Raw genomic sequence first — 12,366 nt, 5'->3', positions numbered from 1 at the left:
CTCTTCTTCCCTCCTTCTCCCCTACCTCCCTATCCCGTTCTCCCCTCCGTATCCCTCTCCCTCCCTCCCCCTCTCTCTTTCTCCCTCTCTCTCTCTTTCTCCCTACATCTCTTCTTCCTTCCTTCTCCCCTACCTCCCTATCCCTTTCTCCCCTCCATATCCCTCCCCCTCTCCCTCCCCCTCTCTCTTTCTCCCTCTCTCTCTCTTTCTCCCTACATCTCTTCTTCCCTCCTTCTCCCCTACCTCCCTATCCCATTCTCCCCTCCGTATCCCTCTCCCTACCCCTCTCTCTTTCTCCCTCTCTTCTCTCCTTTCTCCCTCTTTCTCCCTCCCTCCCTCTCTCTCCATCCCACACTCTCCCTCCCCTGTTTTTCCTGCCTCCCACTCTCCCTACTCCTCTCATCCTACTCCTCTCTCTTTCTCATTCTCTCTCCCTCTCTCCCCTCCTCTTCCTCTCTCTCTTCCTCCCTCTCTCACTTTTTGGTGAAGATAGAAATCGGCGGCATCCTTAAGCCAAAAAAATACCCCAAGGGCTCAAGGGATTGTCGTCTCCAGAACCTTTTTTATATAACCTTTTTAAACAAAGCCATGTTGAACTCTTGCCTTTCTCCCAGCCAGCCTCCTCCACCCTCTCAAGCTTTGGCTTCGTGCAGAAGAGTCTTCACTTCTTTCCTAAAGTCTCTCTCAGCATTAACTGGAGCAGGAAGTGTCTGCTTTGGCCAGCTAGCGTTCTTCCCGGTGTGAGGTTTGCCAGGAGATGAGCTCTGAGCCGAGACTGGTGGCTTTGCCCACTTGGACATGGCCTTGATTCCTTGGCCCTGACCCTTCCTTCGACCTGGATGCCAGGACAGCCACCGAGGCACCTCCCTCTTCTCTCCCGCGGCTGCCATTCCTTCCTGCTGCGATGGAGTGGTCCCCCGTGGCATGGCTTGGACTGGGCAGCTCGTACACCAAGGGGTTCCTGACCCATCATCATCATCTGTGTGGACATGAGAGGAGAGCAGCCTCCCTTTGCAAAGGCCTCCCGCAGAGCTCATCAGGGCCCCCCAGATGTTGGTGTTCGACTCCCCCGGCACAGGAACATCTGCGCGACTTCCATTACAGCACTGTGCCAAAAAGGTCAGCACAGTTCTAGGCTGCATTAACAGAGGGATAGAATGAAGATCAGCCTTAATACCACTTTATAAGGCCTTGGTAAGGCCACACGTGGAATACTGCATTCAGTTTTGGTCGCCACGATGCAAAAAAGCATGTTGAGACTCTAGAAAAAGTGCAGAGAAGAGCGAAAAAGATGATTAGGGGACATATGAAGAATGGTTGCAGGAACTGGGCATGGCTAGTTTAATGAAAAGAAGGACCAGGGGAGACACGATAGCAGTCTTCCAATATCTCAGGGGTTGCCACAAAGAAGAAGGAGTCAACCTATTCTCCAAAGCAGCTGATGGTAGAACAAGAAACAATGGGTGGAAACTAATCAAGGAGAGAAGCAACTTAGAACTTAGGAGACATTTCCTGACAGGTAGAACAATTAGTCAGTGGAACAGCTTGCCTCCAGAAGTTGTGAATGCACCAACACTGGATGTTTTTTAAGAAGACGTTGGATAACCATCTGTCTGAAGTAGTGTAGGGTTCCCTGCCTAAGCAGGGGGTTGGACTAGAAGACCTCCAAGCTCCCTTCCAACTCTGTTGTTGTTATTATTATCTAAATCAGGAGTCTCCAACCTTGGCCACTTTTTAAGACTTGTGGACTTCAACTCCCAGAATTCCTCAGCCAACTGAGAGTTGAAGTCCACAGTTTCCAGGGTTGGAGACCCCTGATCTAAATGATTCTCTAGTTTAACGAGTGTTTAATTATTCCCTATTTTAAAAGCAATTAAGGATCATACTAAGGTACTGGAGAAGGAAGTACAATATTAAATATTCAATAAATAGTGCACTATCACCCCCTGTGTTCCCCCCATCAGGGCAGCAGCCCATCACTGCCCCTGCCCCATCTGAATTAAAATACAGTGTTCCCTCGATTTTCACGGGTTCGAACTTCGCGAAAAGTCTATACCACGGTTTTTCAAAAATATTAATTAAAAAATACTTTGCGTTTTTTTTCCCTATACCAAAGTTTTTCCCTCCCAATGACATCATATGTCATCGCCAAACTTTCGTCCGCCTTTAACAAATATTTTTTTAAATAAACTTTAATAAATAAACATGGTGAGTAATAATCTAAATGGTTGCTAAGGGAATGGGAAATTGCAGTTTAGGGGTTTAAAGTGTTAAGGGAAGGCTTGTGATACTGTTCATAGCCAAAAATAGTGTATTTACTTCCGCATCTCTACTTCGCGGAAATTCGACTTTCGCGGGCGGTCTCGGAACGCATCCCCCGCGAAAATCGAGGGAACACTATAACAAGTTAAAGGGTATAGCGTTTTTAGCTAGAAGACTGACGGCAGAAAAAGACCTCATGGTCCATCTAGTCTGCCCTTATACTATTTCCTGTATTTCATCTTACAATGGATATACAGTGATCCCTCGAGTTTCTCGATCTTCGCGAAATGCTATATCACGATTTTAAAAAAAATATTAATTAAAAAAAAAAACCACTTCCGCGTTTGGCTTCAGGACTCAGCTCGGAAGCGGCGCGGCTGTTTTAAAAGGTCACAGCCGGCCTGGGGGGCTTCCCAGCACCCCCCCGAACCCGGGTTGGGGGTTCGGGGGGGTGCTGGGAATCCCCCCAGGCCGGCTGCGACCTTTTAAAACAGCCGCGCCGCTTCCCAGCTGAGTCCTGAAGCCAAACGCGGAAGTTCGCCTTTGGCGTTTGGCTTCAGGACTCAGCTGGGAAGCGGTGCGGCTGTTTTAAAAGGTCGCAGCCGGCCTGGGGGGCTTCCCAGCACCCCCCCCGAGCCCCCAACCTGGGTCTTCCCGGCCGCCCACGCAAAGGGGAAACCCCGGCTCCTCGCTGATGCCCGCCGGTCGCCCGCCCGCCAGCAAGAGGGGGAAGACCCAGGGAAGGTTCCTTCGGCCGCCCAGCAGCTGATCTGCTCGGTAGCGCAGCAGCAGCGAGGAGCCGAATCGGGGTTTCCCCTTTGCGTGGGCGGCGGGGAACGCAAACTCCACCATCTACGCATGCGCGGCCATAGAAAAAAAAGGGCGCGCATGCGCAGATGGTGTTTTTACTTCCGCAACCCTACATTGCGAAAAATCGATTATCACGAGGGGTCTTGGAACGGAACCCTCGCGATAATAGAGGGATCACTGTATGTTTATCCCAGGCATGTTTAAATTCAGTTACTGTGGATTTACCAACCACGTCTGCTGGAAGTTTGTTCCAAGGATCTACCACTCTTTCAGTGAAATAATATTTTCTCACGTTGCTTTTGATCTTTCCCCCAACTAACTTCAGATTGTGTCCCCTTGTTCTTGTGTTCACTTTCCTATTAAAAACACTTCCCTCCTGAACCTTATTTAACCCTTTAACATATTTAAATGTCTTGATCGTGTCCCCCCTTTTTCTTCTGTCCTCCAGACTATACAGATTGAGTTCATGAAGTCTTTCCTGATACGTTTTATGCTTCAGACCTTCCACCATGTCAATATCTTTTTGTAGGTGAGGTCTCCAGAACTGAATACAGTATTCCAAATGTGGTCTCAGCTAAAATACTAATGTCCCTCTGAATAATTTCCACAGCTAGGAATAGAAAATTGGATGGGGTTTATATTAGGAAGAATTGGATGCTTCATTCTAAACAGAATCAGAAGAGATCATTTACGTGGAAATAATATCCAGGCTTTTCTTCCATTGACTGGAACTGGTACGATATAAAGGTACTTCTCTCAAATCTCTTCTTTTTTAAGGTCTCTAATTTCCAAAAATCTGACTTCTTGGTTGGTTACGGACCACACGATTTGTGGAACGAAGAAAAAAAGGGCTTTAGCTGCTAGCACAGTAGTACCTGGTTTTCTGTATATATTTATTATTTTTATTGTAGTGTGTGAGATACGTTGCCTACTGTGGAGGTTCGAATCTATGTTTTTTCTAAAAAAAAAATCATGTTTTTTAAATAAAAAAAATAAAGGAATGGTAGCAAAGTGGTAACGGAAATGTCATCTGAGATTAATGCTGTCTAGTCCCATAATGAAATTTCCAGAATTCTTTTTTAAACTTCAAAGCCCTCTGTCAACAATCCAATACTGTACAGGTAAAAGTCAAATAATTAGAATATCGCGCAAATGTTTATTTCAGTCATGTAACTTAAAAGGTAAAGGTAGTTCAAGACGTGATTTGTCATAATGGTGATGATTATGGAGTGCAGCTCATGAAAACCCCAAATCCCCCATCTCAGAAAATTAGAATATTACATGTGATCAATAAAACAAGGATTGTGCATAGAACAATATCGGACTTTTGAAAAGTATAAGCATGCATATGCAGTGTTCCCTCTAATTTTTTGGGGGGGTGGGCGGAAAAGTATAGTGTCTGAGCGGCAGTCCCTTCGGGACTGGGCGGCACAGAAAAAATAAATAAACAAATAAAATACTGTACTGTGTGTCTATAACAGTGAGCTCATAACAGGGCAACTCTATCAATATCAAAATGCCACTTAAATAGTTGAGCTAGTTTCAAAATAGATTTTGATTTTCTTTCTCTCTTCCTTACTCCCATTCTTTTTCTTTCTCTTTTCCTTCCTCTCTTTTTTCTATCTGTTTCTCTCTCTTCCTCTCTCTCTCCTTCCCTCTCACTCTTTCCCTCTCGGCTTCTGGACAGGTTTGGAAAACTCTGAGTTGATGATGATTTTTAAGTGAGCGATTGCTCACTGCTCAGCTTAGAGGGAACTATGTGCATATGTACTCGGTACTTCGTTTGGGCCCCTTTTGCAGTAATTACTGCCTCAATGCGACGTGGCATGGAAGCTATCAGCCTGTGGCACTGCTGATGTGTTACAGAAAACCAGGATGCTTCAATAGCAGCCTTCAGCTCTTCTGCATTTGTTCCGTGTCATGTCTCTCATCTTTTTCTTGGCGATGCCCCATAGATTCTCTATGGGGTTCAGGCCAAGGAAGTTTGCTGGCCAATCAAGCACAGTAATCCCACGGTCATTGAAGCAGGTTTTGGTGCTTTGGACCAAAGTCCTGCGGGAAAATTGAAGTCACCATCCCCATAAAGCTGGTATGTGGATGGAAGTATGGAGCACTCGAAAATCTCCCGGTAGACCGTTGCGTTGACCCTGGACTTATTGAAGCACAATGGATGAATACCAGCAGATGACATGAGTCTTCGGAGAGGGACGGCATACTGTTCTGTCGGGTTCTCTGGTAGAATCCTCCCAAAAATGCACAGATGCAATTCCAGACACACACATGTTTGAAAATTCAAAACAATGTTCTTTATAATGAAAATGCACTTAAACCAAGCCCTCTTTTGGTATAGCCAAGAGCACTCGTCTCCAAACAAACTGGTAATTTGTACAAGTCCCTTATCAGTTCTGTGATACTTATCTTGCAGCTGGGAGGCAATTCACAGTCCTTCTTTCACAAAGTGAAACACACTTTGCCCTGGTTTAGGTTCAAAGCCGGGAAAAATCAGCACACAAAAGGTCAAAGTCAGTAAAGCAGTCATGAAACAACGATCAGATAATCCTCCACAATGGCCAAACCCACAGGCTGCTCTTTATAGCAGCCTCACTAATGACCACAGCCCCACCCAACCACAGGTGGCCTCATTTTCTTTGATAATAATCTCTCAGTTGTTGTTGCCTATGCATCGCTCTCCGCATGCGTGGCTGTATCATTAACTCTTGTTCTGAATCCAAAGAGGACCTAGATAATTGATCTTCTGAGCTGTCTGCCCCACTCTCCTCCCTGTCACTCATGTCTTCTTGGTCAGAGGAGCCTTCATCAGCAGATTCCACCGGGGGCAAAACAGGCCTGCAGCATGTGGATGTCTCCCCCACATCCACAGTCCTTGGGGCAGGAGCTGGGCCAGAGCTAACCACAACACATACAAATCTAATAAATCTTAAATCTCCCCATATCAACACAGATTATGGAAACGTTGCACTGGACCTCAAGCATTTTGCAGTGTGGGCTTCTCCACTCTTCCTCCATTTATTTATTTTATTTATTAGATTTGTATGCCGACTCTCTCTGAAGACTCGCAACAGGAATGCAAAATACAAATCTAATTATTAAAAAAAGTAAAACAGTTAAAAACCCTTGATTAAAAACATTCACACAACCCAAACAAGCCATACATAAAACGGAGCGGCCGAGGGGAATCAATTTCCCCATGCCTGGTGACAAAGGTGGGTTTTTAGGAGTTTGCGAAAGGCAAGGAGGGTGAGGGCAGTCCTAATCTCCGGGGGGAGTTGATTCCAGAGGGTCGGGGCCACCACAGAGAAGGCTCTTTCCCTGGGTCCCGCCAGACGGCATTGTTTTGTTGACGGGACCCGGAGAAGGCCCACTCTGTGGGACCTAATTGGTCGCTGGGATTCGTGCGGCAGAAGGCGGTCTCGTAGATACCCTGGTCCGGTGCCATGAAGGGCTTTATAGGTCATAACCAACACTTTGAATTGTGCCCGGAAATTGATCGGCAACCAATGCAGACTGCGGAGTGTTGGTGTTACATGGGCATTTTTGGGAAAGCCCATGACTGCTCTCGCAGCTGTATTCTGCATGATCTGAAGTTTCTGAACACTCTTTAAAGGTAGCCCCATGTAGAGAGTGTTACAGTAGTCGAGCCTCGAGGTGATGAGGGCATGGGTGACTGTGAGCAGTGACTCCCAGTCCAGGTAGGGCCGCAACTGGTGCACCAGGCGAACCTGGTCAAACGCCCCCCTTCATACTCTGGGCCCTTGGTTTCCAAATGAGATGCAAACGTTTGCACAGTCTGTGTTGGTGGGGGCAGTATGAATCGCTGGGGGAAGCTGATTCCAGAGGACCGGGGCCCCCACAGAGAAGGCTCTTCCTCCAGGTCCTACCAAACAACATTGTCTAGTTGATGGGACCTAATCAGTTGCTGGGATTCATGCGGCATGCATGTCTGTTCATGCGGCATGTATGTTTGCGCAATTCATCCATGTTCACCAATATTCCTGGTTGAAGCCTCGTAGCTGTTGTTTGTGATGCCTTGATGGTATTTCACAATAGGATGATGTAGTTACAGCCAACAGCCACTAGGTGTCCTGTGCATCTCCGCTACTGAATTTGCAAAACTGAAGAATTCAACTTCGGTTTAACTCCTTGTAGAAGGGAAATTGTGTAAAAGTCTGAAAAGAGATAGAAATCAGGATTTTGTAGCACTGTTTCTTCAGAGAAGGAGATGATATTAATTGAATTTCATCCACCTGTTGATTTTAATCAAGGTTTCCTCCAGCACTGAAATTATAATTATTTTGTATTTGTAGTTAACATATTTAACGAAAGGGATCTAAATTATAACAGAAAGGTGATCCCCATCCTTACATTCCTGACCTCAGGGAGACTGGAGATAGGAACTTTGCCTACTGTGATTCCTTTTTCTTTGTACCGTATTTTTCAGAGTATAAGACACACTTTTTTCCTCCCTAAAAGAGGCTGAAACTTCGGGTGCATCTTATACTCTGAATGTAGCTTTTTTCCCCCAGCCCTAACTAGTTGCCAACGATCTTCCCAGCTCTTACCTTGCAGACTCTTTCATTGTTACTCTCTGCGAATAATGTTTTCTAAGCCCTAAGTATTTCAAAGGTTTTTTTTAATTGCTCTAAATTGCTCTGAGTAAGTTTCTTTCCTGCCCTAACCAGGTGCTAACAATGTCCTCAGCATTTACCCGCTTGCAAGCTCTTTCATTGTTACTCTCAGCGAATAATGTTTTCCAAGCCCTAAGTATTTCAAAGGTTTTTTTCATTGCTCTAATTTGCTCTGAGTAAATTTCTTTCCAGCCCTAACCAGGTGCTAACAATGTTCCCAGCATCTACCCGCTTGTAAGCTCTTTCATTGTTACTCTCTGCTAAGAATGTTTTCCAAGCCCTAAGTATTTCAAAGGTTTTTTTCATTGCTCTAATTTGCTCTGAGTAAGTTTCTTTCCAGCCCTAACCAGGTGCTAACAATGTTCCCAGCATTTACCCGCTTGTAAGCTCTTTCATTGTTACTCTCTGCGAAGAATGTTTTCCAAGCCCTAAGTATTTCAAAGGTTTTTTTCATTGCTCTAATTTGCCTGAGTAAGTTTCTTTCCAGCCCTAACCAGGTGCTAACAACGTTCCCAGCATTTACCCGCTTGTAAGCTCTTTCATTGTTACTCTCTGCGAAGAATGTTTTCCAAGCCCTAAGTATTTCAAAGGTTTTTTTCATTGCTCTAATTTGCCTGAGTAAGTTTATTTCCAGCCCTAACCAGGTGCTAACAACGTTCCCAGCATTTACCCGCTTGTAAGCTCTTTCATTGTTACTCTCTGCGAATAATGTTTTCCAAGCCCAAAATCTTTGCAGTTTTTTTCCATTGTTCTACTTGCTCAGAATGTTTCTTTCCAAGTGCTAATGATGTTCCCAGCTCTTATTGGCTTGCAGACTCTTTCATTGTTACTCCCTCCGAATTAAGTTTTTTTAAAGCCCTAACCAGGGGATAAAGTAATGTGCTGGCTAAGGACACTAGCCAGGTGAATACCTGGTAAGCAGATTCTTTTCCCTATTTTCCTCCCCCAAAACTAAGGTGTGTCTTATACTCCGAAAAATATGGTATTTTATATTTCTCTGAATATAATAAAGTTTTGGTGGAAAAGAGAAAGCTTTCCCATATGGAAACAGAAGCAGGCGGAGAGGACACAAAATAGACAAAAAGAGGAAGAGTTATCTTCAGAACTTAAAACTTCAGAAGAGAAGGATTTAGGGGTAGTGAGCAGTGTGGTCGGGCAGTAGGAAAAGCAAGTAGGATGCTTGGCTGCATAGTTAGAGGTATAACAAGCAGGAAGAGGGAGATTGTGATCCTCTTATATAGAGCGTTGGTGAGACCACATTTGGAATACTGTGTTCAGTTCTGGAGACCTCACCTACAAAAAGATATTGACAAAATTGAACGGGTCCAAAGACGGGCTACAAGAATGGTGGAAGGTTTTAAGCATAAAACGTATCAGGAAAGACTTCATGAACTCCATCTGTATAGTCTGGAGGACAGAAGGAAAAGGGGGGACATGATCGAAACATTTAAATATGTCAAAGGGTTAAATAAGGTCCAGGAGGGAAGTGTTTTTAATAGGAAAGTGAACACAAGAACAAGGGGACACAATCTGAAGTTAGTTGGGGGAAAGATCAAAAGCAACGTGAGGAAATATTATTTCACTGAAAGAGTAGTAGATCCTTGGAACAAACATCCAGCAGACGTGGTTGGCAAATCTACAGTAACTGAATTTAAACATGCCTGGGATAAACATAGATCCATCCTAAGATAAAACACAGGAAATAGTATAAGGGCAGACTAGATGGACCATGAGGTCTTTTTCTGCCGTCAGACTTCTATGTTTCTATGTTTCTATCTTTTTTCCCTATCCACTTAAGAAACCCCAAACAAAAAGACATGAGAGGGAGGGGGGAGGAAAGGGCTCAGCAATTGAGACAAACCCATCTTAGCTTGCCAGGAGAATGAACTGGAATAGCAAAGTTCATTAACATTGCCTTGAGCCTTTTGGAAGAATGACGGGGCATTTAAATGAAATGAGGGCGAGATTACAAATTGTTTTTCACTCTGGAATCTTGCATGGATGGGACCCTGTTGCAAATTTATGAAGCAATTAAACTTGGCGTAACTGAGGGTAGCTACAGGCCATTTAAATTTATGTACGGGAAAAACCTTTGCAAGTAATACTGCTGTCTTCCAAATAAACATGCAAACCATTGAAAAGGGAAGAAAGTGTTTGGTGCTTCTAGCTTCCTCCTTGAGTGCAACTACAGTGGTACCTCTACCTAAGGACGCCTCTACTTACAAACTTTTCTAGATAAAAAACAGGTGTTCCAGACTTTTTTGCCTCTTCTCAAGAACCATTTTCCACTTACAAACCCGAGCCTCCGAAACTGTAACCGGAAAAGGCAGGGAGAAACCTGGTTATGATCTTTAAAGCCCTTCGTGGCATCAGACCAGAATATCTCCGAGACCGCCTTCTGCCGCACGAATCCCAGCAACCGATGTGGGCCTTCTCCGGGTCCCGTCAACTAAACAATGTCGGCTGGTGGGCCCCAGGGGAAGAGCCTTCTCTGTGGCGGCCCCGACTCTCTGGAACCAGCTCCCCCCCCAGAGATTAGAACTGTCCCTACCCTCCTCACCTTTTGCAAATTCCTTAAAACCCACCTTTGTCATCAGGCATGGGGGAACTGAGATATCTCCCCCGGGCCTATACAATTTATGTATGGTATGCTCGTGTGGAATCTCCTGGGAGGAAACAGGGCCAGAAAAAGCGGGGAGAAGCCTTCATAGGGCCTCTGGGAATCTCCTAGGAGGAAACAGAGCCTCCATCATCCCTGTGGTTTCCCTAATCGCACACATTATTTGCTTTTACATTGATTCCTATGGGAAAAATTGCTTCTAAATACAAACTATTCTACTTAAGAACCTGGTCACGGAACGAATTAAGTTCGTAAGTAGAGGTACCACTGTATTTTGGATATTACCTCGGCTCTAATTCAGTTGCTTTTGCAGTTCAATTCATATTCTGGGCACCGGTTTCTCTCTGCTGCTCCTCCTAAGCCTTTCCTCCTTTTTTTTCAGCCCTGGAGAAATCTACCTTCCTCTCCACAGGCTGCAGGCAAGCAAGAAAAGTCAGGTTGAAGCCTGACCACGAAAGAGGACAAACAGAGAAGCGAAATCAGAGGCAGATTCCTCATTTAACTATGAAATGAATCATCCTGAACATGGCTCATGTGATCCCCCTCACATGCACCGCCGCAGCTGGGTTTTCCCAGGTCACTTTCACATCTGCCTCGCCACTGCAACTAAATTCCAAGGAAACATCATTTCTGCATTGCAGATTTTTTTTAAAAAAAAATAATAATTATAAAAAGCCCACCTGGGATGAAACTGCAAACTTTCAGTAACTTTATGACTCTAATGACTTTAATTGACGTCACGTCTTTCATTCGTGGATGCGACAATGAGTCAAATAAAATCTTGCCGTGACATTTAATCATCGTAGCTTAAGTGCTGACCGGTCCTAGATTTAACCCAAGCTTTCTGCTTTTTCCTGTAAACACTTTGAGCAAGGCCCGAAAGGAATCTGACACCCAGGGTTGGATCCAGATCAGTTTATTATTCATTTATTTTTATTTATTCATTTGTCCAATGCACAAATACATAGGAAGAAAAATAGACATGTAGTAATGTATATAAGGGTAAAAGTGAACTTAAAGGAGACGATATATGAAAGAAAGAGAATATATATGATAAGTGAGAGAAAGGAAAGACAATTGGACAGGGGACGAAAGGCACACCAGTGCACTTATGTACGCCCCTTACTGGCCTCTTAGGAACCTGGAGAGGTCAATCGTGGAGAGTCTAAGGGAGAAGTGTTGGGGGTTAGGGGTTGACACAATTGAGTCCGGCAATGAGTTCCACGCTTCGATAACTCGATTGTTGAAATCATATTTTTTACAGTCAAGTTTGGAGCGGTTCGTATTAAGTTTGAATCTGTTGCGTGCTCTTGTGTTGTTGCGGTTGAAGCTGAAGTAGTCGCCAACAGGCAGGACGTTGCAGCATATGATTTTGTGGGCAATACTAAGATGCCTTAAACAAGATCTAAGTATTGCCCACAAGATCATATGCTGCAACGTCCTGCCTGTCGGCGACTACTTCAGCTTCAACCACAACAACACAAGAGCACACAACAGATTTAAACTTAATATTAAGCGCTCCAAACTTGACTGTAAAAAATATGACTTCAGTAACCGAGTTGTCGAAGCGTGGAACTCATTACCGGACTCCATAGTGTCATCCCCAAACCCCCAACACTTTACCCTTAGATTATCTACAGTTGACCTATCCAGATTCCTAAGAGGTCAGCAAGGGGCGAGTACAAGTGCACTAGAGTGCCTTCCGTCCCCTGTCCTATTGCTCTCCTATATCTCCTCTACCTTTCTTCTATTCCTATATCTCTTCTTCTATTCTTTCATTGATACGTTCTATTCCTATACCTTGTTTTCTATTATTTCTTAGATATATTTTACTATGAGTATCTCCTCTATAGCCTTCATCATGTATTTTACTATGTGTATATAGATATATACCCACTAAAACCCTCATTGTGTATTGGACAAAATAAAATAAATTAAAAAATAAATAAACCCCAGCAGCAAAGATCAGGAATGTCGTGAGAATAAATTGTGGCTCAAGAGGGTCACATTTGAAAGGGTTTTGTTCCT

This window comes from Erythrolamprus reginae, chromosome 5 (assembly GCF_031021105.1).
Source record: "Erythrolamprus reginae isolate rEryReg1 chromosome 5, rEryReg1.hap1, whole genome shotgun sequence".
Classification (NCBI taxonomy): Eukaryota; Metazoa; Chordata; class Lepidosauria; order Squamata; family Dipsadidae; genus Erythrolamprus; species Erythrolamprus reginae.
Note: the sequence above shows the minus strand (reverse complement) of the source record.